The following is a 20,963-nucleotide window of genomic DNA, read 5'->3' as shown; positions in this document are numbered from 1 at the left end:
GCTGACGGGCTCTTTATCAGCGTCTCCAATTCTCTCCTTATCTGTTATCGTCTCCACCTCACTCCAACCTCCGTTCCCACTCTCCATATCTTCCCCCTGCCCAGCAGGGAAGGCTTTTTAAAAGGCCCCATGGCATTCTGAAGTGACATCAGTTGGCTCTAATTGATTTATAGCAGCCCCATCTCCCCTGCTCCCACTCCACCAGTGATAACTCTGGGTCAGCTGTGCCTGGCTGCCCTGAAGTAATCCTTTCCTAATTAGACAGGGCTGTTTCCTGCTTTTTAGAGATGCCTCTCTTCCCCTTCTAATCTAGCCTTCTGGCCTGACCCTGTTACACCTAGTAATTATGAGCCTGTGAAAGTCCCCTGGTGAGAATTATAAGATTTGTTTACCAAGGCTTCAACAGCAAACTGTCAAACATACATTTTAACAAAAGGCTATACTGCAGGCTCTGGATTGTTCCTATTCTACAGGTGAATTTGCACTTTGGTGGTGAATGAAAGAGGAAAGAGATTAGATTTGGCCTTTGAATCTGAATTTGATTAGGATTTGGCTCCAAGGTTCAAGGTCCAACAAGGATTACTATGAAGACTTAGGCTTCAAATTAATATAGCTGAAGTCTTTCGAACGTTTCTTGCAGATTCCAGACCACAATGGCAGGAACTTCAGTGTTTTTGTTCACATGAGATTTCCACCATTAGGGGCTGTAATCATGCAAGAATAATAATTTGTGTGGTTCTGGCCACGTTCAACCTGGAAGCTGGAAACAAGACACATTGCAGTTTTGGAATCTACTCTGAACCAAAACTGGGGTGCTAGGATAACATCTGTTATTGGGAATCCAAACTCCACTCCAGCCCCACTTTCTGGCTGGAGCCCCACTGCCTGCACCCCAGCTGGAGAGCTGGGGCACTAAAGTGCTGGCAGAGTGGGGACAGCCCCTTCCTACCAATCTGAAAAACTGGGTGGCGTGGTACTGGGGCACTGGTGGAGCAGGGTCAGTACCGGCCTTGCTCCTTGGCTAGAGGGCTAGGCACAGACAGCATTCTGGCCTTGCTTCCTGGCTGGAGCACCACTCTAATCAATACGGTTGCCAGGTGTCCAGTATTCAACTGGACAGTCTGGTTTTGGGCTTTCTGTCCAGTTAATAGATTCAGAAAATACTGGGCTTGTGCAGTGTCCAGTATTTTCTCGTATTCTGGCTGGGCGCCCGACCGAAGCCAGGTGGGGGGAGTGGCTGGGAGGGGGGACACAATCGGCGCTGGGGAGCCTCTGGTTGCGTCTGACGTTGGAGTGATGCCTTGGGGAGGAGAAGAAGCCCTGTCCGTGCTCCTGAGCACTGTTCAAGCATGTTGTGGAGCCATAGCTGGACTTTCTCGTGCTTCGCTGGGACCGTGTGCGGGACAGGTTGCGCCCTGGGATCTGCATGTGCCTTGGGTCAGTCCCGCTCCCCGCCAGCCAATTCTCTTTCTCTCCCTTGCTCTCCCTCACCTTCGGCCAGCCCCGCTCCCCCCAACCCCTCCTGACCAGCCCCGCCCCTCCCGGCCAGCCCTGCTTCCTTCCGGCTGGTTCTCCTCCTCCCAATCTCCCCCGGCCAGCCCAGCTGCCCCCTCCCCCATTCCTCCTCCTCCTCCGATCAGCCGTGCTTCTTGCCGGCCACCCCTCCTCCAATCTCTCCCAGCTAGCCCTGCTGCCCCCAACCCCCCCCCCCCCCCGCCCCGCCAGCCCTGCTTCCTGTCCCCCGCCCCACTCCCCTCCTGGCTGGTATCTTCCCCCCCCCCCCCATCTAGTGTGTCCAGTATTTTTTCTGAAGCTACCTGGTAACCCTACTAATCAAAGTTAATCTGATGACTGAAATGATCTTCATAGTAGCTGCCATGTAGCAAGCTAGGTAAAGCTGAGGAACAAAAAGGTAAGCATCTTGCCTGGGGAGACATGGTTGCCTAGGCTGGCACTAAGGAGACCAGGATGTGACACAAGATATATCACTTAATCGCTCTCTCTACTTTTGTTTCCACAGCTATAAATGAGGATAGATCTGTAGATCTAACTACATCATGTTTGGAAAGTGTTGTATCTGATTAGTGCAAAGTATTTAGCCAATCATTGGCAGACATGAGACTAGAACTCAGAACAAAGATGATCAAGAAAGGAAGCATCTTTCGTGAAAGGAAGCATTTTTATCCAGTTTGTCAGTGTGCTGGCCCCCAGACTTTTTCTCTTTCTTCTGAGGTGGTCTGGCAGTATCTTTAAAATGTTATGTGCATTTCTGACTGGAAGTGGCCCTTGATGCGCAAAAACCTGTCAAAATTGTGGAACATTCTGGTACATGAAGCTCTGATGCAAAAAAAAAAACCCCTACCTTTTTTTCAGAATTCATCTAATTTTGCAAAAGTTTTTCAACCATAATAGAATCAAATATAGTTGGGGGTGGGGTGGGGGTGGGGGTGGGGGTGGAGAGAAACTGAAGAACACTTTGCCCAATTCTATTCTAAACATAAGTCCAGATCATCATTTGCACCAGACTTCCATTCAGTTCTGGTGAGTGGGGAAGGGGTTGAAATAAAAAGTGTCTTTTTGCTGCTTCTGAGCTGCCCCACTGCCTGTGGCTACTAAGGGATGTATACTTGAATTTTGCTTAGCACAATTTAGAATGGCTCTAAGACCACAGTGCATCTGCATTTTTTTTTAAACAGAAGTGATGAAAAAATTAGAATTTCATGGGAAATTCCATGGAAAATTCTGTTATTTATTTGACATTTTATTCTGAATTATAACAAAAATATCAACATATCAAACACTGTGTTTAAACAAGAAATTCTGAAAATTTTCAGCATGGAAGTGAAATGTTTCAACATTTCTGAACCTAAAAATTGTGTTTCAGGTTGGGTCAATGCTAATAATACATCCACTTGTGCTGCCATGTTATTTCATCGGGAGCTGTTGTTCGGGTGCGTCATGGCTTTCTGTTTCCCAAACTTCCCAGCCAGACTGCATTGGTTTGATAGTGTTCCATAGCATATCAGGATTATGGGTTTACCATGGTGCATGGTAACAGCTCAGTCAGAGGATAGACTGTGTTGCATCATGGGAAATGAAGCCTCGATACAAGTCTGTCTCATAAGGGAGAACAACAAATGTATAAGGCACCTGAATTTACTTCCTATGAGGTGTCACAGAAATTTATGTGGAAGCATATTAATATTAAACTGGGCCAACAAGTAATGTTTCATTTGACTGACACAATGAAATATTCACTGTCCAAAATTTTTCATTTCAACATAAGCAATGGCACATCGATTGGATTTGTTTGTTTTTTTGCTTTTGTTTTGTTCAAACTTGATGTCCTCCCATAGTGTTTTGGGGGTTTTTTTAGAAACATTTTCTGCTGACTAAACAGAGACACGGAAAATTCCTGAACAGCTCTATTTTTCAGAGACCAGGCCACATTGTTCCCTCCCCTGGTGCTTTTCTGAGTCTTGTGTCAGCAGATGGGTTGTGATGTAGATCTAGCTGTGATAGTTTAAGTTCCATGCCACTTTGAGATTCCTCATGCCAGGATATTATATAAGTGCTAAGTAGAGTATCACTATAGTCATCTTGTACTCTCATGTATATGTAGTAATAACAATACTATGAATAATGAAATGATCTGACTACTAACTAGTTGGATCTCAAATATAGAAGGCAGTTGAAGTTCGCACAGCTAATGGTGGAAAGTGGAGGTGGTGGGGGAACAAAGGTGACATTTCTAAGGGTATATCGGGGACTAGGGAAAGATAAAATGATCTTAATCCCTGTAGAGAGGAAGTTCAAATGAAGATCACTGTAATGTTTTACATACGCTATTGGATTCTCTGGAAACTAGTTGGAATTAAATCAGTTAGCTGAAGGCAGACGAAAATTACTGGTCTTACGGAAAATATCATGTTTCAATTTGGTGGCTGGAGTGCGCTTCTGTTTTGGAGGAAAGAGGTTTATTAAGAATCCCATTAAGGAATATTACTGTACTCAAATTGTTCCTATAAATGGGTAAGAGTTAGAATGTTCTAAAATATTATCAAGAAAAGCTTCTTTTCTTTCAGATACACTTGGAAACTGAAAAGTGTATTGATTTTTTTTTCTTGCAGCCCTAAAGTAGAGAAATAACATGAACATTTATTCCTCAATATTCTGATAATTTGATATTTATAAAGAGTTTTTTAAAAGGTTATATCAATGATATTATGTCAAGTGGAGAATGATGACATTCCTTCTAAGTAGATTTATGACCAGCAAACCAAGCTTTGTACATAGTCTCAAGCAGCTGTCACATGGCAGCATTAAGTTTTGGGATTTTTCAGTGGTAGAGAGTATTGAGGAAGATTCCATTTGCTAAAGCTATAGGTGTACAATACCTGAAATGCAAAGTGAAATTCACTCTGATCAATCTCTTCATCTCTCATGTAACTAGAATGGAGCTGTTGCTATTATCTGAAATTAAACAGAAGTTTAAGACTGCACTGATTAGTAGATGAAACGCAAGTTGACAGATTTTTTGATAAGTCCCACTGAAACCAGAATTTTAATAAAACACAGGCACCTATTATGTACATTATTTCAAATAGAGTGTAATGGAGTAAATCATAAAAAGTCCGTGTAAATGGTTTAGACAGCCATGTATCTTTACAAACAAGAATAAACATTGAGGATATGTCTAGACTGCATCGCTCTGTCAACAGAGAGATGCAGATTAGGCAGGTCGATATTGCAAATGAAGTGGGGATTTAAATATCCTGTGCTTAATTTGCATAAAAATGGCCACCGTTCTTGCCGACTCAGCCCTTTGTCGGCAAAAAGCGGCAGTCTAGAGGGGGATCTGTTGAGAAAGAAAGCCTTTTTCGACAGATCCTGTAAACCACCTTGCAGGAGGCATAAGGGATCTGTTGAAAAAGGTTTTCTTTCTCAACAGATCCCCGTCTAGACTGCTGCTTTTTGCTGACAAAGTGCTGAGTTGGCAAAAAGGCGGCCATTTTGTGCAAATTAAGCCCGGGATATTTAAATCCCTGCTTCATTTGCAATGTTGACCTGCCTAATCTGCATCCCTCTGCCAACAGAGGGATGCAGTCTAGACATACCCTAAGTATCTTTTCCCACCCTGTATAACAGCAGTAATTTTCAGTTGCACTTCTGCCACAAAACCCAAACAATGGGTGTCTTCAACCTGTAATATATTCAGTAGATGTGAATTCACCATTTTCCATACCTAATCCCTTCAAGTTGTTGGAGCATTTTAGTAGCCTGGCTTCGTTCAGGTCTTTAATTAGTACAGCTGTCCTTCCAAAATGTTCCACAAAAGCGGAAAAAGAAATGTTTTGAGGAGGTTTGAAGACAAGCAGCAGACAGCTATTTTCTCCCCCTCTGCGGGAGCTTTGGCACTACCCCTAGCAGGGTAGAAGTCCTGGACCTCCAGTCCCTTTAGTCGCTGTGAACTGAAAGAACATAACTATTTAAAGAAGTGGAGGAAAGTTCTCTTTTTGTTTCCGTTTCCAGTTCCAGTTCAACTACAGAGCTTACCGCTGTTTCAACAATCTGGCCAACCATAAGGAATCCTCTCCAAGGCTGCAAGGCAAGCTGGTAATACTGGTCCTAGGCTGGTTCCTGTGTTTGACTTTCTAAGACCTATGGTGAAGGTAACCCAGGTCCTCAAGCAAAGTCTCATGTGGTATGGTCACTACATTGCTCCAACTTAGCACTCTGGTGTTGCCTGCTTCTCCGGCAATACTCAGGCAGTTCCTGTGCTTTCCTTAGTAAAGCACAGAAAGCTTGTGTTTTCCACCTAAATTATTTTGATGTAACAAAACATTAGAGCTGATTTTTAAAAAAACTAGAAACAATGAATACTCCTGTGGCACTTTAGAGACTGACAAGAATATTTATACAATCCTGAGCTTTTCATGGGTAAAACCCACTTCATCAGATTTGGGTTGATATGGGTTTTTCTCATGAAAACTCATGCTTCTGTATGTATTTGTGTCAGTCTCTAAGGTGCCACAGGACTACTCATTGGTTTTAAAGTTAGATTAACAGAGCTATGGTAGAGAAGGAGGATGGATGGTGCTCACTTTGCTTGAAAGAAGTCTGTGGGGTACGTCAACACAACTGAAATTTGGAGAAAACTATATTTTTGTTTTAAGTTTTACAGCGCTTTATTATTTTTGTACTTTTTACACCCAAAAATTTCAATGCCCACCCAGCTATGATTAAGTTGTTTAAACAAATGTGTTGCAATGGTAGAAAAAAAATTTGTGGGTCTGAAAACCGTAGGTACTGGGGATACTTATACTTTTTTTTAAAAAAGGGGTACTTTATAAAAAAAAAAAATTGAGAAACACTGACTGTCCTAGATCATCCTTGACAGGTATCTGTTCAATCTATTCTTGAAAACCTCCTATGATGGATTCTACAACATCCCTTGAAATCCTATTTCAGTGCTTAACTGTTAGATTAGATTTTTTAGGAACAACTTTCTAAGGCCCCCCCGCTACAGGTTAAGCTTATTACATCTTGTCCTACTTTAAGTGGTTACGGAGGGCAATCTTCTTCATAACTGCCTGTAGTGAGGGGGTGTGGCCTCCCTCCCTGATAGATCTAGAAAGAGTTGTGGCCACCCCTGGTTTGCAGAGCCAGTTCACCTGCGACCTCTCTACCGTAAGCAAAGGGGGGGGGGGGGGGAGGGACAGGAACCAGACATAGAAAAGGCAGGCCCTCAAGCTCAGTTGGAGGAGAGCTGCTGGAAAACCAGATGTCTCTCCTCAGCCTCTACTGCTGGAGCTACAACACCAGAGACCCAGAAGGACTGCCGGAGCTTCCAGTACTGAGGAGCGGTTTGGGCTGCCACTTGCTGTTTACCCCAGCAAGAATAACAACAACTCCAGAACCCAGATACCCCCTGGATGGGAGTGTGTGAAAGAGTCCAGGGCAACTGAATAGAGTTTGGTTGCATTGCTTACGGATTACAAACTGCCCAGTGTGTTGTGGCTGGATTCCCCATGGATTGCTCCTCTACTGTTAGCACCACAGTGTAGATGTACCCTATTTTGGGATACTTCTGGTATCCCAAAATTGCTATTCGCATCATTGAAACAAGCCCATTATTTTGAAATATAATGGGCTCACAATTCTGACGTCTCTGTAAGCCTCATTCCCTGAGGATTACGGGATGTTTTAGAATGGTGGTTTATTTTGAAATTAACTCGAAATAAGCTACGCAATTTGCATAGCTCGAATTGTGTAGCTTATTTCAAACTAAGGGTGCAGTGTAGATGCACCCTTAGAGCTTTAGGCTGAGGTGGAGTGGGTTGGGCCTGTGTCTGTCTACCCCCTGCAAGCTCATCCTGAGGGTGGTGGCCTCCCCAATTTTTTGCCAAGAGGTCTGCTTTGATCTGTCATCTACCCAAGCTAGGATGCTAGATGGTTTTGCTCACCGCCCTATCAGAGATATGATTTCACCCCCCTCCCACTTTTTTATGGACTAAAAACAGATTTGGAGCATTACAGATTTAGTTTTGTGATAGGTGTAGCGGAAGAGAGCAGCTACCCCCTGGTATTGTCATGAGCTGTCATGCACACAGTTCTTTAAAAGACATCACACTAGGGATGAGCTCAGCAAGTCTCTGCCACTTGGTGGTTCTTTCTTTTTTTAATGTTTTAACTTGTAGCACTCCTGTTCAGTCTTTGGGTGAGGGAAGGGTCATTTTATGTCTTGGATTAAGGAAAGATATAGCAACCTGCTTCCACTTACATTAACCGCCATCTAGCAGCCCCTTGTCAATGATTCTTGGAAGCACTTTTTTTTAAGGATTGAGCTAAAAATAAGTATTTGGAAAATTATTTTGAATAGTAATGAGCCTTAAGGGAGCTGTTAAAGTAGAGTCTTAGAGCATAGGTGCCTTTTTCTGTTCTCGTATTTTTAATGTGTATAGATAACTGGACACACTTCCTGAAGTGTTCTTCTGCATGTACACAGAGACTTTTACATTTATACTTCCTCCCTCCTTTTATATGCAAAGCAGTTCCCACAAATACTGCAGCAAAGAGAAGTGCCATGAAACGCTATTTGCCTGGCAATCCTGCCTAGAATCTCCCTATCAAGATGCTTTATAAAGAAGGAACATTCAAACCGGAAGGGTTTGTATAACGTAGGTTCCCTTTGTGTAAACTGTTTCTAGGGACTAGGTTAGAGAGATGTCTTTATTGGGTTGGGACCTAAGTGACATGCTAAGACAGTCAGTTACTGGTGCACCTACCAGCTGCAGTGTGTTCATTAAGGAAAGATAAGCACAGAATTCTGGAGAAGAGACTTTGAGTAGATGCAGCTTCTCAGTAGTTTGAAAGAGGAAAGTATCTTTAAGTTACCCACATGCAAGCGTTGCCTGTTGCCCTTGCGTGGTAGGTCTCATCCTGATCTAGTTCAAACAGGCTTTGAACATTCTGGGGATTGCTTCACACCAAATGGTAATAGTCCCCATTGCAAAGCAGTGTTCTCCATTGCAAAGTCCCCCATTGCCTGTGGAAAGACTGGAGTTTCTTCTCTTGATTTTTGTCCTCCTTGGTATTGTAGTCAAGTAAGCAGGGCAGTATTTGTTAAATGCTGTGGAGTTATTCTTTTTGCTACTTTGGTCTCAATTTCCATCCTTTCCCTTTTATCCCTGTCTCGTGTCTGTATTGCTTCTTTTAATGTCACCCCATCTTTTCCCTTAATAGAGGGCTAGTTTCTTACCATCTGATTCCATTAAATAGATATCAAAAGACCTGTATATGCTCATTCCCGAGGATACTAGGCTTATGTCTATGCTACCCCTGAGAGTGAGTCTCCCAGTCCAGGGCCACAGATACCTTTGCAGCGCTTGCACTAGCTTGTTTAAAATAGCTATATAGATGTTGCTTGGATGTTGTGACTCTAGCTTTCAAGCTACACCTGTTCTTGACATTCTATTGCAAGCTCTGCTAGTATAAATGTATGGATCCAGGCTGGGAGGCTCTCTCCCAGATGCAATGTAGACAAACCCTCTGTGAGAGGCCCTTCATCTTAATGTGTGTAGTTCAGGAAGGAAAAGCTAAAGGCTGTGATCTGGACAAGAGGGCCACTTTGGAAAGAGAGGAAAGTGGACTCTCCCACTCTATCCTGGAGCACTCCCAACATACTAGAGCTAGCGCTCACTCTCTTTATACATGCATACATATACAACATATGAATAGTTTCATACTAAATTCTTATGGGCTTTGTTTTTAAGTATTACAGAAATGCATTGTATCATTCACTGCATGTATATGCCTCTCTAAAATCATGCAGTGTTTATTAAACGTAATACAAGTCAAAATTTCTTAAGGAAATGGAAACAAATATCTCTTCATGCATTTGTGTTTATATTATTGTGTCACTATGCCCCATCTTTGGCCTTTTAGATACCATCCCAACAGTCAATAAGCATGGATATCATTTTAAATAAATGTTTTGACTTCTGAAGTGCTTGTGATTAAGGTCAAGTTTAACTTGTATCCTTCATGAGAATAAGAGCCAATATAAATTAGCCTTGAAGGCTGTTTTACTATACTAATTCAGACGCCTAATGTGCATTGCACCTGAAATATTGCTGTCATGTCACCAAAGTGTTATATATTTACAATATGTTCTCTTCCCATTCCCCTCCTGCACCATGACATCTGCAATGCCTCTCCCCTGCCCCCACTTCCCCACACCATTGTTCGCTCTCTCGTGGCTACCTGCACTTGTAACACAGTATAAATCCATAACAACCATAACTCTGACACTTTGTTTTTAAACCATGCTCAACACCGAGAGAGGTCCAGCCATTCAAGTTTATTATTACTTGTAATCAAGCTCTTTACAGAAAGGAAACTACAGGGACTCAAACCACAAACACTTGCTGCCGCCACCACGTACATTTGTATTGCACATAGGGTTTTTTTTTTTTTTTAAATTATCTCAATTTTTCTTGGCAGTGGCCCCAGACTTTAAGACTCTCTGTCGTCCTTCTGAACCCCAGCCAGGATATACACCACAGGAGCCAGCCCATAAGCATTGACACAGTAACTCAGAAACGTTAAGCTGTTTCATCAGTACAGATCCTTCATGTGGATACATCATTTTTTTCCTCATTTGCGATTAGTTCTCTGTCCTCTGTTCCAACAGCTGGATCATGTTCCAACAGCTGGATCATGCAGTATGCCCTGAAGTCATGACAGTATCAACCTTAATTTTTAATTTTCTTGCTCTTGTTGATTGTTGCTTCTTGCTGTTAGATGAAGAGGGTTTTTTGTGTGCATGTGTCTTGCACTTCTTGGGGGCATAGTATCCTGTCCATGTTGGTGTTTAACTCCATTTGACATTGATGGAAGTTACTCTGCTTAAAAATGTCTAACCATCAGAGCTGCTGATATAATCACACACAAGCAGCTTGCTCTTTCTTCTGCTCATGTAGGTTTTCGTTTCCTTTAGATAGCAGTCAGTGTCTAGAGGAGACTTTATTTTAATTTCATTTTATTGTATTAAGCCAAACAAACTGGAGTGAAATCTCCAGTGCAGTCAGCAGTAACAATATCACTGACTTCACTGGCATCCCCAGGAATGATAGCAGCAGGCCCTTCTGCCCAAAAGCATCCCCTTTGGATAATGTTTCTAATACCTTTCTGCTCTTCAAGCAACACAGCAAATCATTACGAAGAGTGTGTGGATGTTCTTATCCCTTTGAGGAAATGGCTGAGGGTAAGCAAAGTCATAAATTGAAAGGGAAAAAAATCTCCTCTTGATCTCTGCATTATGCAGATAGAACAGATAAACTACAAAGTAAAGCTTTCTCATTTTCATGTCTTCTCTGCTGTTGATAGACACATACAGGGACACAATGTGTGCGCCACAGTGTGATTTTTTTTTTCTTCTTAGGTGGGAATGAACATCTTAGGTTGTTTTCTATGTCTGTTTACAAATCTTTTAGTCAGCTTTGACCCCTCTACTATATCACAGTCCTTGCATGGACCTGAACCCAGCTCTGTATCCAAACTACAGAATTGTTGACTAAACTTTCTTTCCAGCCCCTCTCTAATTACAAGCAGAAATCTGAATAGTTGAGGATAACTAAGGATATCTGACTGATATCCAAGTTAACTCATCACTTGAGGTATTTAAATCAAAAGATAGTTTCGTAGAACACTGTAGCTTGTGCATAAGAGGGTACAGAAACCTGCATTGGAGGAAGAGATTAATGAGCTGCTGTGGACTCAACAGGCCATACCTTACTACACCTGTAACAGGATTAAGAGGGAGAGTACAGCTTAGCTGGGGGCTGATCAGGAAGGAGAGCATATCAGAAAGAACTGTCCCTAAAAACCCCCAAATCCTAATTGAGCTGTATAATATGTCACTTGTATAGGGAATGTTGTCCATGTTGGGTTTTGGGCCAATATAATTTTTACATGGGAGAGTCATAGGTAGTCTTGCTGTACAGTCTTGTCTGTATAGCACAGGCCACCGACACCACTTTAGCTGGTCTCCTTTTTAATGTAAGGTTAAAGTATTGCAGCAGCCTAAAGGAGACTAGACTACCACATGCAGAGAACAGGAGGAAGTGAGGTGCACCAATGCCCGAAGCTCGCAGAATGGCATGGAAATGATTAAGTGAGTGATACCCAGATACCCCTAGCAAGCAACCTTCACACCCTCTCTGCTCCTGGGAGCTAATTGTCAATTTGAGGTGGAGGGTGGGGGAGAATTCCTTCACAATCCCACATATGTTGGTCAGTTAGACCCATAGCATATGAGCAAGAACCAACCAAGCACACGAGAGAGAATGTTCAGTGCCCCTCCCCAAGTCCCATCTCTAGTCATGGCCATCTCGTGCTGCTTCAGAGGAAGGTAACTTTTTTTAAAAGCCTCCCAGAATCCACTGAGAGTAGAGGGAACATCCCATTCTGATCCCTGCTAGTAGCCAGCTGAAATCCTGAAACATGAGCTTGAGGAACATCAGACATAAAATGGAAGTGATCTCTAGTTGTATTGAGCCATGTCTCCTACCATCCCAGGCAATCCTTCATAGAATTGTGCTACAAAATGTGTCCATCTCCCTCTCAAAACTTATTACATTGATTGCCCCCACAATTCCTATTTGACATCTGTTCTAGAACCTCTCCCCTTTGATTTAGAAACCTTCTTCTTATTTCCTGCCTGAATTTGCTTATATCCACTTGCACGTGTGCCAATATTGTCCTTTAGTTTAAAAAACTCGTCACATGCCTAGCTATTTGCCCCTCCCTCCAATGCATATGGAGGCAGCAATAATAATACACCCCCATCCTTTTTACTCGACTAAATAAGCTAAGGTCTTTCAATCTCCTCTTATAAGTGAGAATGGTCGAGAGAAGGGAAGGCCTATTGGCTCTTCTCTGTACCTTTCACATTTCAATTTATCTTTCTTGAACATAGAATCAGTGGGAAGGGTTTCCCATGACTAGATGCTCAGGGAGCAGGATAGAGAGCAGGTAAAGAACTCTTAAACTGCGATAGTAGATGCTTATAAACACTTCAAGCACTGGTATCAAGTAATGAGGTATTCACAATAAATAAATTAAATAAACATAAATGTGACATTAATTCTGTATCAAGTACTCAAAGGAAAATGTTAGCTGAGTGAGCTTATCCTTATACCAGATTGATCTACAAAAGTAGATACTGCTGAAGAATTTAATATCTATCTGTCTGTCTGTATCTCTCTCTCTATATACACACACCCACACACATATAGATATATTCACACACACACATATTATCTAGATAGATTTCTGGATAAATTTCTATAATAGAACAGATCCTATAGTCCTCAGTCAAGCAAAAATCCCCAACTGACGCCCATTGTTTGCTATTTGCAGAATATGTAAGGCTTAATTGTGTATATACTGCCTCTCTGGGTTGGTTCTAAAACATAGAACATGCTGAGCTCCACTAGAGGGCTCACATACTATTTAAAAGGATACTACCCTCATCTTGTACATTATTACACTCCCATTGATTTTGTAGTATATGAGAGCATTCCCTCGCCCTGATCATAAAGGGTTAGTGCAACAGTCAGTTAACCCTGACACATTAACAGCATTTTGGAGCATGCCTTCTCGCCTGGGTAGAGAGATCTAGGCTAGCAGGGCTTGTGCTAGTGCTATAAAAATAGTTAATAGACATCACTTTGACGATGCGGTTTGGCCTGGCACTCAGATACTGAAGCCATAACTTCGAACAATTGTCTTTTCAGCATTTTTGAGCATTAACATGAACTCTGCTACTAGCTTGTGTCTATCCACCTGGGTTGGGAGGGTCTGTCAAAAATGCTTTAGACCTATCCTTAAAGAGGACAAGGGATATATAAAGGCAGCAAGGAGTAAAGGGAAAATACCTAGGTATGAGCCGGAGCCCTACTCACAGATCTTTGTGGGAATACTTGGTTATAGTTGCTGCCTTTCTTCTGCCTCAGTTGTTTTTATTCTGCTTAGCTTTAAGTTCTCATAAAGATGGCCATGGGAAGATGGGATCACAACCGACTATCTGGCTGCCTGATTGTTTTGTTTTCTTGGGCAGGGAAATCAGTGCACCAGTCCACTGGGAATTTTTCCTAAGTACGATCTGCTGGATGGGGTCCATAGTAGTTAGTTAGCCCTTTGATTCAATATTATCGGTTTTATCTATCATTTATTACTGAGTGTTTTTCTTCATTTTATTAATCCTCCTTCTTTCCTTTCCTTTATCTTTACTGTCCTGTTTTTCTTGGCCTATTCTCTCCTATTTTTTCATTTATTTTGTATTTGTTTACTTTTAATATTTTCTTCCTGCCTTTATTTTAATTTTCTTCATTCTCTCTCTTTTGACATCACTGGGAGGCATATTAGGAGGCCCCAGTGTCCAGCTAGGATTAGAGAAATAGAAAAAGCTTGCTCGTGGTATAAACTAAACACTATTTTCAATTAGTTGATAGGAATGCTTTCCCATGCCTTCAGGAAAGGAAAGTGTACTACAGATGCAATATTTGCAATGAAGCAGACATTGGACAGCACAATTAATGGAGGGAATAACTCCTATGGAGCATTTATTGATTTTGAGAGAGTTTATGGCTTGATTCCATGCGAGCTGGCTTTTGGAGTATTGAGTGGGATGTGGGGGAGACTGTAAGAAATAGTTTGAGGCAGGCTTGAGGTGTGATAAGAATGGGTAAAGAAAGCATGGGAAGAAGAGGCAGCAGCAAAGGATGTGGAAAACCTAAGATTAAATGGAAATATTTTGTCAAAAGAACTTTAAAGAGAAAGGGATTGGATCTTCAAGACCTGTGAATCTGTGCCATGAACCAGAAGAAGTGGCAAAAGAAGTCGCAAAATGAAGGAAATGGTTTTCTTGTAGTAAACAAAGTAGTAAAATTATGGACCTTGATTATTTTGCTTTCAATTATACCAACTTCAGTCTGAAATAAATACATTGATATTAATAGAGTTTTTCTGGTTTGACATGGAGCAAAATCTGGTCATATTACTTCATGAGAAACAAGCACAAAAGCAACCCCCATAAGTAGGCTCAACATCTCAATATTTTCTATATCATTTAAGTGGATAATATTGTTTAACATTGTGTTTTATTTTTTTTTCTCTCCAATGTTTACACTTGCATGAAATTAAGGCAGTTCAGGCAATTTTTAATGACAGTTTATATTTAAAAAGTTAAAGTTTCATAAATGGTATGTATACAAATTGTCACGTCAAAATATACAAAGGAAAATATCTTTAAATCAAACTTTAATTTCTCAAGCAGCATTTTTCTTTCTTTGCCTGTCTATAAATTTAAATTATAGATGGGAATACTTTTTTCCCTACCTGTGTGCATGGTAAAATTGACATTTACATATATTTATTAATAACGTTCTAATCCTTCCATGTATACTCGTACTCTGAATTTTGGTATAATTGGAAGATTTGAAATTTGCTGCAGTGACTTAAATGGTCATCTTGTTCATGGTATGTTATTTAAAATTATGCTTTCATAATACCATTTGGGCCAATCATGCCTTCCTGACTAGATAGAGATATTGCCAGCATCTCCTACCTCTTGTAGATAAGGGAGGAATGATTCAGAAGTCTCCTCTTTGAGTGCTGGGATCCACATGGAGGAAGGGTATCATCTGGAAGAGTGATAAATGGGACAATGCATAAATCTATAGAAAGGAGGCACAGAGTCCTTGAAGAGCTCATGGCAGAGTTAGGATACAGTTCCAGACATCATGATATTTCTGCCGCCCACTTCCATGGTATGGCTCTCTTAAGGATCATTTCTATGTTGTGTAGAGGGAGCATCACTGATCTAAAGCTGGCAAGGAATCAAAGACCTTCTTTTGGAGTGTTCTTGACCTTCTGTTAACCGACAGTGCAAGTCAGCAATAAACATCCCCTCCAAATTAAAAAATCAGAGATGTCTCCCTGAGGTAAAATTTATGTAGAAGTCCCGCCCTTTTGCACCTTCTTCTGGCTATTCCTGCAGAAGAAAGGTAGTCAGGCCCTCTCTTAATTTCAAATATAATATCACTCCTTACAACACAAAACTAAATGGTTCTTGAATGTCATGAAGAAAATACTTCAGGACAAAGAGCCAAAAATTATAGAAACAATCCCAGGCATCTAAACCTGTATTATTGTATAAGTGTGGTTCAGTTAATGTATTTCTAATCATATGAAGATTTCTCACAAACTACAACAATGATCAGAGGCAAATGAACAAATAAATGTTTTGGTCATGGTAATATGAAGCATGGAAGAAAGGAGAGTATTTTGGGTGTCCTCTCTTAATGCCTCAAAAAGCAACAGCTGTCTTCCTATCCCATGGCCCTTCCTCAAGCATCTGTGGCTTAACACGTAAGTCTACTCTGTTTAATGTTGATTTTTTATACCACACTCATTGCTGTAATATATGAACATTTTCCAGTAGTGTGTTAAGCAACATGGCTAATATCCGGCACACTTGTTCTCTTGTCCGCTCCCCAGGGAGAGCATCATGCAGTGGCGTTTAGGAATTTTTAAATAATTATCTGTCCACACACACAAATTGTTCCATGTGTTAGAGAACAAGTTTTAAAAAATGAAGTGTATATGTAAAAATGATGGTGAGGTTTGTGATGGTCTCTGTTCCTGTGGAAGTTCATTCTAGCAGCCTGGACCAACACCTGAGAAAGCATCTGTCTCCCACACAAGTGAATTTGTCTTTATTGTATAGAGTTCAGCTCTGTCAGAGGAATAAAGTTGTCATCGTCAAGCCTTACTAATCTTTTGGCTATCAGGAGCTCAGGCCACTAAGTGCCTTAAGAATAAGGATGGAGACTAGAAACCAGACATCTGTTTTAAAATAAGATCTTGTAATCATTGCCAAACAATGCTGTGAGAAGGACAAAAGAGAGTTCATATGCAGACGGAAAGCAGGAGAATCCTTCTACTTTACTGCAAGCAAAGGTGAGATCATGTGTGTAAAGCTGATGTTGCTGGACTTGGAAATCATGTCTATGGCTATTAGATTGCAAAAACTGGTCTGTAGCATTTCACTGAAATAAGGATATTCTTGCTGCACTGCCTCTGAGGTCCCTGTCAGTTTGCATTATCTACTGCGTAAATACCAATGCTTTGACCCAGGCTGAACCCTTTGCCTAGATCTAAATTGGACATATTTATGAAAATTTATTTCTTATGCTTACACCCCAAGAATGGTGTTTGTTACATTTCATTTCATTTAACCAAGAGGGGAGGATGAGAGGGGGATTAATGTTAAATGTCAATATTTTGAATTCCCTGCAATTGGGCATTAAGCGTCCAATCTGCAACCCATACATGTCAATGTGAATCTTTGTGTTGATTTTACTGGGTTTGGGATTGTAGCCTGAAACTGTACTGTGCTGCACCAGCCTTGTTTTGGTAGTTGCATAGTCCCAGAAGTTGAACTGGATTAAATGAAAGGTCTTCATATGAGGAGAGAGGATCAGACTGCTGACCAGCTGAAATGGGAGAAGGCAATCTGCTCAGATTCATGCTACTCAATCCCATGATCTGTCTGCAGCCAATTTCTAGCTTCATGTTAAGCAGCTGTCTTCCTTTCACCACTGGGATCATCTTCTTTCCTTGATACACATGATCCATACTGTCTCTATTCAAAGTATCTGAAGCCTGCTTGTCTTGGTGTTGGAAGACCAGCAGCAGTGGATCGATGGTTCATAACCTTTCCACGTTCAATAATGCCTCTCTCCTCCCCTGCCCCGCACGTGCACACACTCCTATCTGCACAGAAAGAAAGGGAAAGTGGCCATGACCCAATAGACCAATTTGTGATGCCCAGGTCGAGAATCCATTTAACAGAAAAGGAGAATTAATGTTCCACAGTGAATTACACAGGGCAATGATTTTTGTAAATTTTCCCAGTCACAAGTTAAAAAAAAAAATATCATGTAACTCCTGTTCTGCATCTGCTTTCAGGTCATGCTTAAAGATACCATGAAGATAGGTCAAAAAACAAATCAATAAGAGTCTTCTTATAAGGCAGGTAAGCTAGTGAAGTGAAAGGCGGACTGAAGATTTAATTGCTGCCTATTAAATATATTGGAGGGGAATATAAATGAGTTTTTGCAGAGCATGATAAGAGAATCTGGGTCTGTTCCAAATTTAAAAAAAAATCTATCACATTGGCAAATACATAATCAGTCTTTCTGGGTTTTTTTCTGATATGGGATAACATCTAGATCTGTGATAGTTTTGAACAGTATTCAGATTTAATTACTAAAACTTCTTTAAGCCAATCAACTTCTAATATGCATCTACAATGTACGCAGGGAAACATTATTAGTTGGCCTTTGTGGAACTGTACAGATTTTAAAATCCTGTGCATTTCCTTTCTAGCTGTGATTACAGAATTACGCCATCTGGAATGACATCAGATATAAAAACTTCAAATGAAAAAGATCAGAAATTGATTAGAAAACCTGATTAGATCTACCAAATAACTATATTGTGAAAGTCACTGTCCCTGTCCCTGTTCCTGCCTGATTGTTTTACATTAGAGGACTCTTAAAGAGATCTCTCTTCCCACTGAATAATATCAGCTTTAAACTTATAATAAATAGAGAGTTGTAGTGGTTACATTCAAAGATGTAATAATTGGATGGAACTTTGGCTTGACTGTTTATGAAATTATACTGATTTAAAAACTTGATCCTGTACCAGTGGAGTTGACAATTCGACCTGACATATTTTTGTAGCAACTGAAAATTCTGTGTAACTGAATGATGTGTGTTTTTACTCACCTGCATGTCTTTAGCTTTCATGGTAGTTCTTTGAAAAGTATTTCCAGAGCAAGGATATCTGCTTTGTCCCATTTACAAAGAGCTACTGAAATGCTTGAAAGCACAAGATTTCCAAATTTACTTTTAATTTTAGTTCTCTTCTCTTTTTTATTCTTCTGGGATAAGTACACAAAGCCTTTGATCATTGATCCTGATAACTTAGAGAGCTATTTGCAGGTGCTTATTGACCCCAAGAAACTATAGCATTTGGCCAAAAAAAAAAAAAAAAAAAATCACAAGAGCAGAAATCCCACCAGGAAGTCAGTCTGTTAAGTGGACTCCTAGCTCTCATGTTCTGCACTCAGGAGCTAGCAGTAGCCCATGGGCTGGGCTGAAAGGGAAGGATAAAGAAGAAAAGGCCTTCAACAGGGTAAAAGTCTGTGAAAGTAAATTTAATTTTTTTTTAAAAGCCAAATGATTGATTTGATGTGGAAAGAGGTCTTAACCACAACAGTGGAACCTGAATACCCTGCCACTGGGGTAATTAACTACCATTTTTGGCTGGAGCTATTCCTGATCTATGCTGGTGCAAATGAAAGGAGAGTCAGGCCCACACTTTCTAACCAACGTGATCAATTTGTGGCTTATGACATGTCTAAAAGAACACAGATTTGTCAATAAACAATGTAACTTCCCCTGAACTGCATAGATCTTGTTGAGTTGATTTTTCTAGCAACAATTTCTAGCTTTTTCTTACTCTTGATAGCTTCTCCCCTTATTCTTTCAGGGAACAGTCTCTCAGATTCTCCTTTTTTTAACACCGCTTAGTCTTTGTGTCCCTGTTTCTTCAATTCCCCCCTTTAATTTACACCTCCAGCTACTGTTTTCTGAGTCTATCATCTCATTCTTGCAGCTTTGTGGCCACTAGCCCATACACTCTTTATGCACCTAAGCTTCAAGACCATCATTTGTCATGTCCACACCCTCCTTCTGCTCTTCAAACAAGTTATAATTTTGCACTTACATCACCTAACAGAACCAGAATAAATATTTAGAAAGCAGGAACAGTGCCCCCCTCTCATCTGTGTATTTTAAAAGTTCCAAAATATGCAGCAGTATCCCTGCACCTAGAAGAGACCTGATTCTGTGCATTAATGCACCTCCAAATGCAGTAGAAAGGATTCACCCTTTTGATTGAGCCATTTACAGAATTTATTTGTTCCCTACATAGCACAAAAGAACGATCTCATTCCAGTCCATTCATACCTATGCTTCTGATGCTGTTGCATGTGTGTTGCCACTTGGGACAAGGTGATATGCACCTTTTCAAGGGCCTGTTTAGTGACAGCAATCCTTTGAACAGGTGTTTGATAGCTTCTCCCCTTATTCTTTCAGGGAACAGCCTCTCATTCTCCTTTTTTTAACACCTCTTAGTCTTTGTGTCCCTGTTTCTTCAATTCCCCCCTTTAATTTACACCTTATTGGACTAAGCTAGAAGGGACCAGGTGACTGCTATAATCCTTCTGCCAGGTGGAGCTGGCAGCAAGCAGAGTCATGTTCAATATCTAGGAGTTCTTTTCCATTGATGCAGCACAGAACCACCTCAGGCTCCCATCCAGTAACATGGGAAAACTACACACCACCCCCAGTGCACCCGAGAGAGGCAATTCTTCCCCACTCATGAGCACAGCATCTGACTATAGAAAAGAATCTTTTAATGATGGGAGAGAAGCCACCCCACATTAATTAGAGCAAGAAGCCCAGCCCAGAGTGGTGGAGCAGTGCCTTCAACTTCCTATTCTTGAGTTCTTCAATCAAAAGTTCTTTTCCATGCCCCTCTCTGCTCCCTCACCACACCCCACATGACTAAGAGAAACCAGCATTCAGAGGCACAGCTGTGTGAGTTCACCTCTCACCTGGAGAAGAAGGTATCTGCTTGTTCTGCCATCTGATCACTTGCTTTGGCTGGCCACCCTTCTGGTCACTGCTCCTCATTGCTTGGCTTCTCCTTGCCACCTGGGCTGCCCTGCCGTCCACTGCGCTTTTCCTCTGGCCATCCCAACTGTCACTGTTCCTCACCAGTCAGCCAACTGTCAGTCACCTGCTATGGCTGTCACTTGCCTTTGTGCTGTGATCTCTGCACATCAATCTCTTGGTAATTTTCAGCTCTTGGCAGGCAGGAGAGAAACACATTCCCACCACCATGCCCCAGTCAAGCACTGAAAATAACAAATAGCTCGTAATAAAGTCTGTTTAGCTCTTCCTTTGAACAGTGAGGAAGAACAGGTTAAACAAGTCTGGGGACCCCTCTGGGAAGTCCACACGCTTTCTGACTGGGACATCTGTCCTCACTCCTCCTACTTACGCTGGCCTTTGAGCCCCTGTCTTAATGAGGGCCTTTTGGCTGCGGGTGACCCACTCATTTGGGACAGGTTATGCACCATCCACCATTAAACTACCTGCTTCCCTGTATTCATGAAAGAATTAAAACAACATTGAAACAGTATTTTACTACCTTGCATTGAGTACTAAAGTGATTTATAACCCAACACCTGCCTAAGTCTGTTCACTTTCAGCCACATTGTTCCATCTGCTAGATTTCAAAGCAGAGTAGGTGAGTTC

At 41.3% G+C, this 20,963-nt stretch overlaps 2 long non-coding RNA genes across 2 annotated transcripts in view; one reads left to right on the top strand and one right to left on the bottom strand.

Moving 5' to 3' along the window:
• LOC142826722 (uncharacterized) overlaps positions 1-20,963 on the top strand; it is a 43,174-nt gene that overhangs the window by 12,537 nt on the left and 9,674 nt on the right. The window lies entirely within an intron of this gene.
• Positions 4,279-20,518, bottom strand: LOC112546286 (uncharacterized). The gene is made up of 3 exons (XR_012900931.1): positions 20,258-20,518; positions 15,134-15,209; positions 4,279-4,473 (listed from the first exon to the last, which is right to left on the bottom strand). It is a non-coding gene; the product is annotated as an uncharacterized LOC112546286 (long non-coding RNA).

The sequence above is a fragment of the Pelodiscus sinensis genome, chromosome 2 (genome assembly GCF_049634645.1).
Source record: "Pelodiscus sinensis isolate JC-2024 chromosome 2, ASM4963464v1, whole genome shotgun sequence".
Taxonomy (NCBI): domain Eukaryota; kingdom Metazoa; phylum Chordata; order Testudines; family Trionychidae; genus Pelodiscus; species Pelodiscus sinensis.
Note: the sequence above shows the minus strand (reverse complement) of the source record. Positions and strands in the feature narration are given on the sequence as shown.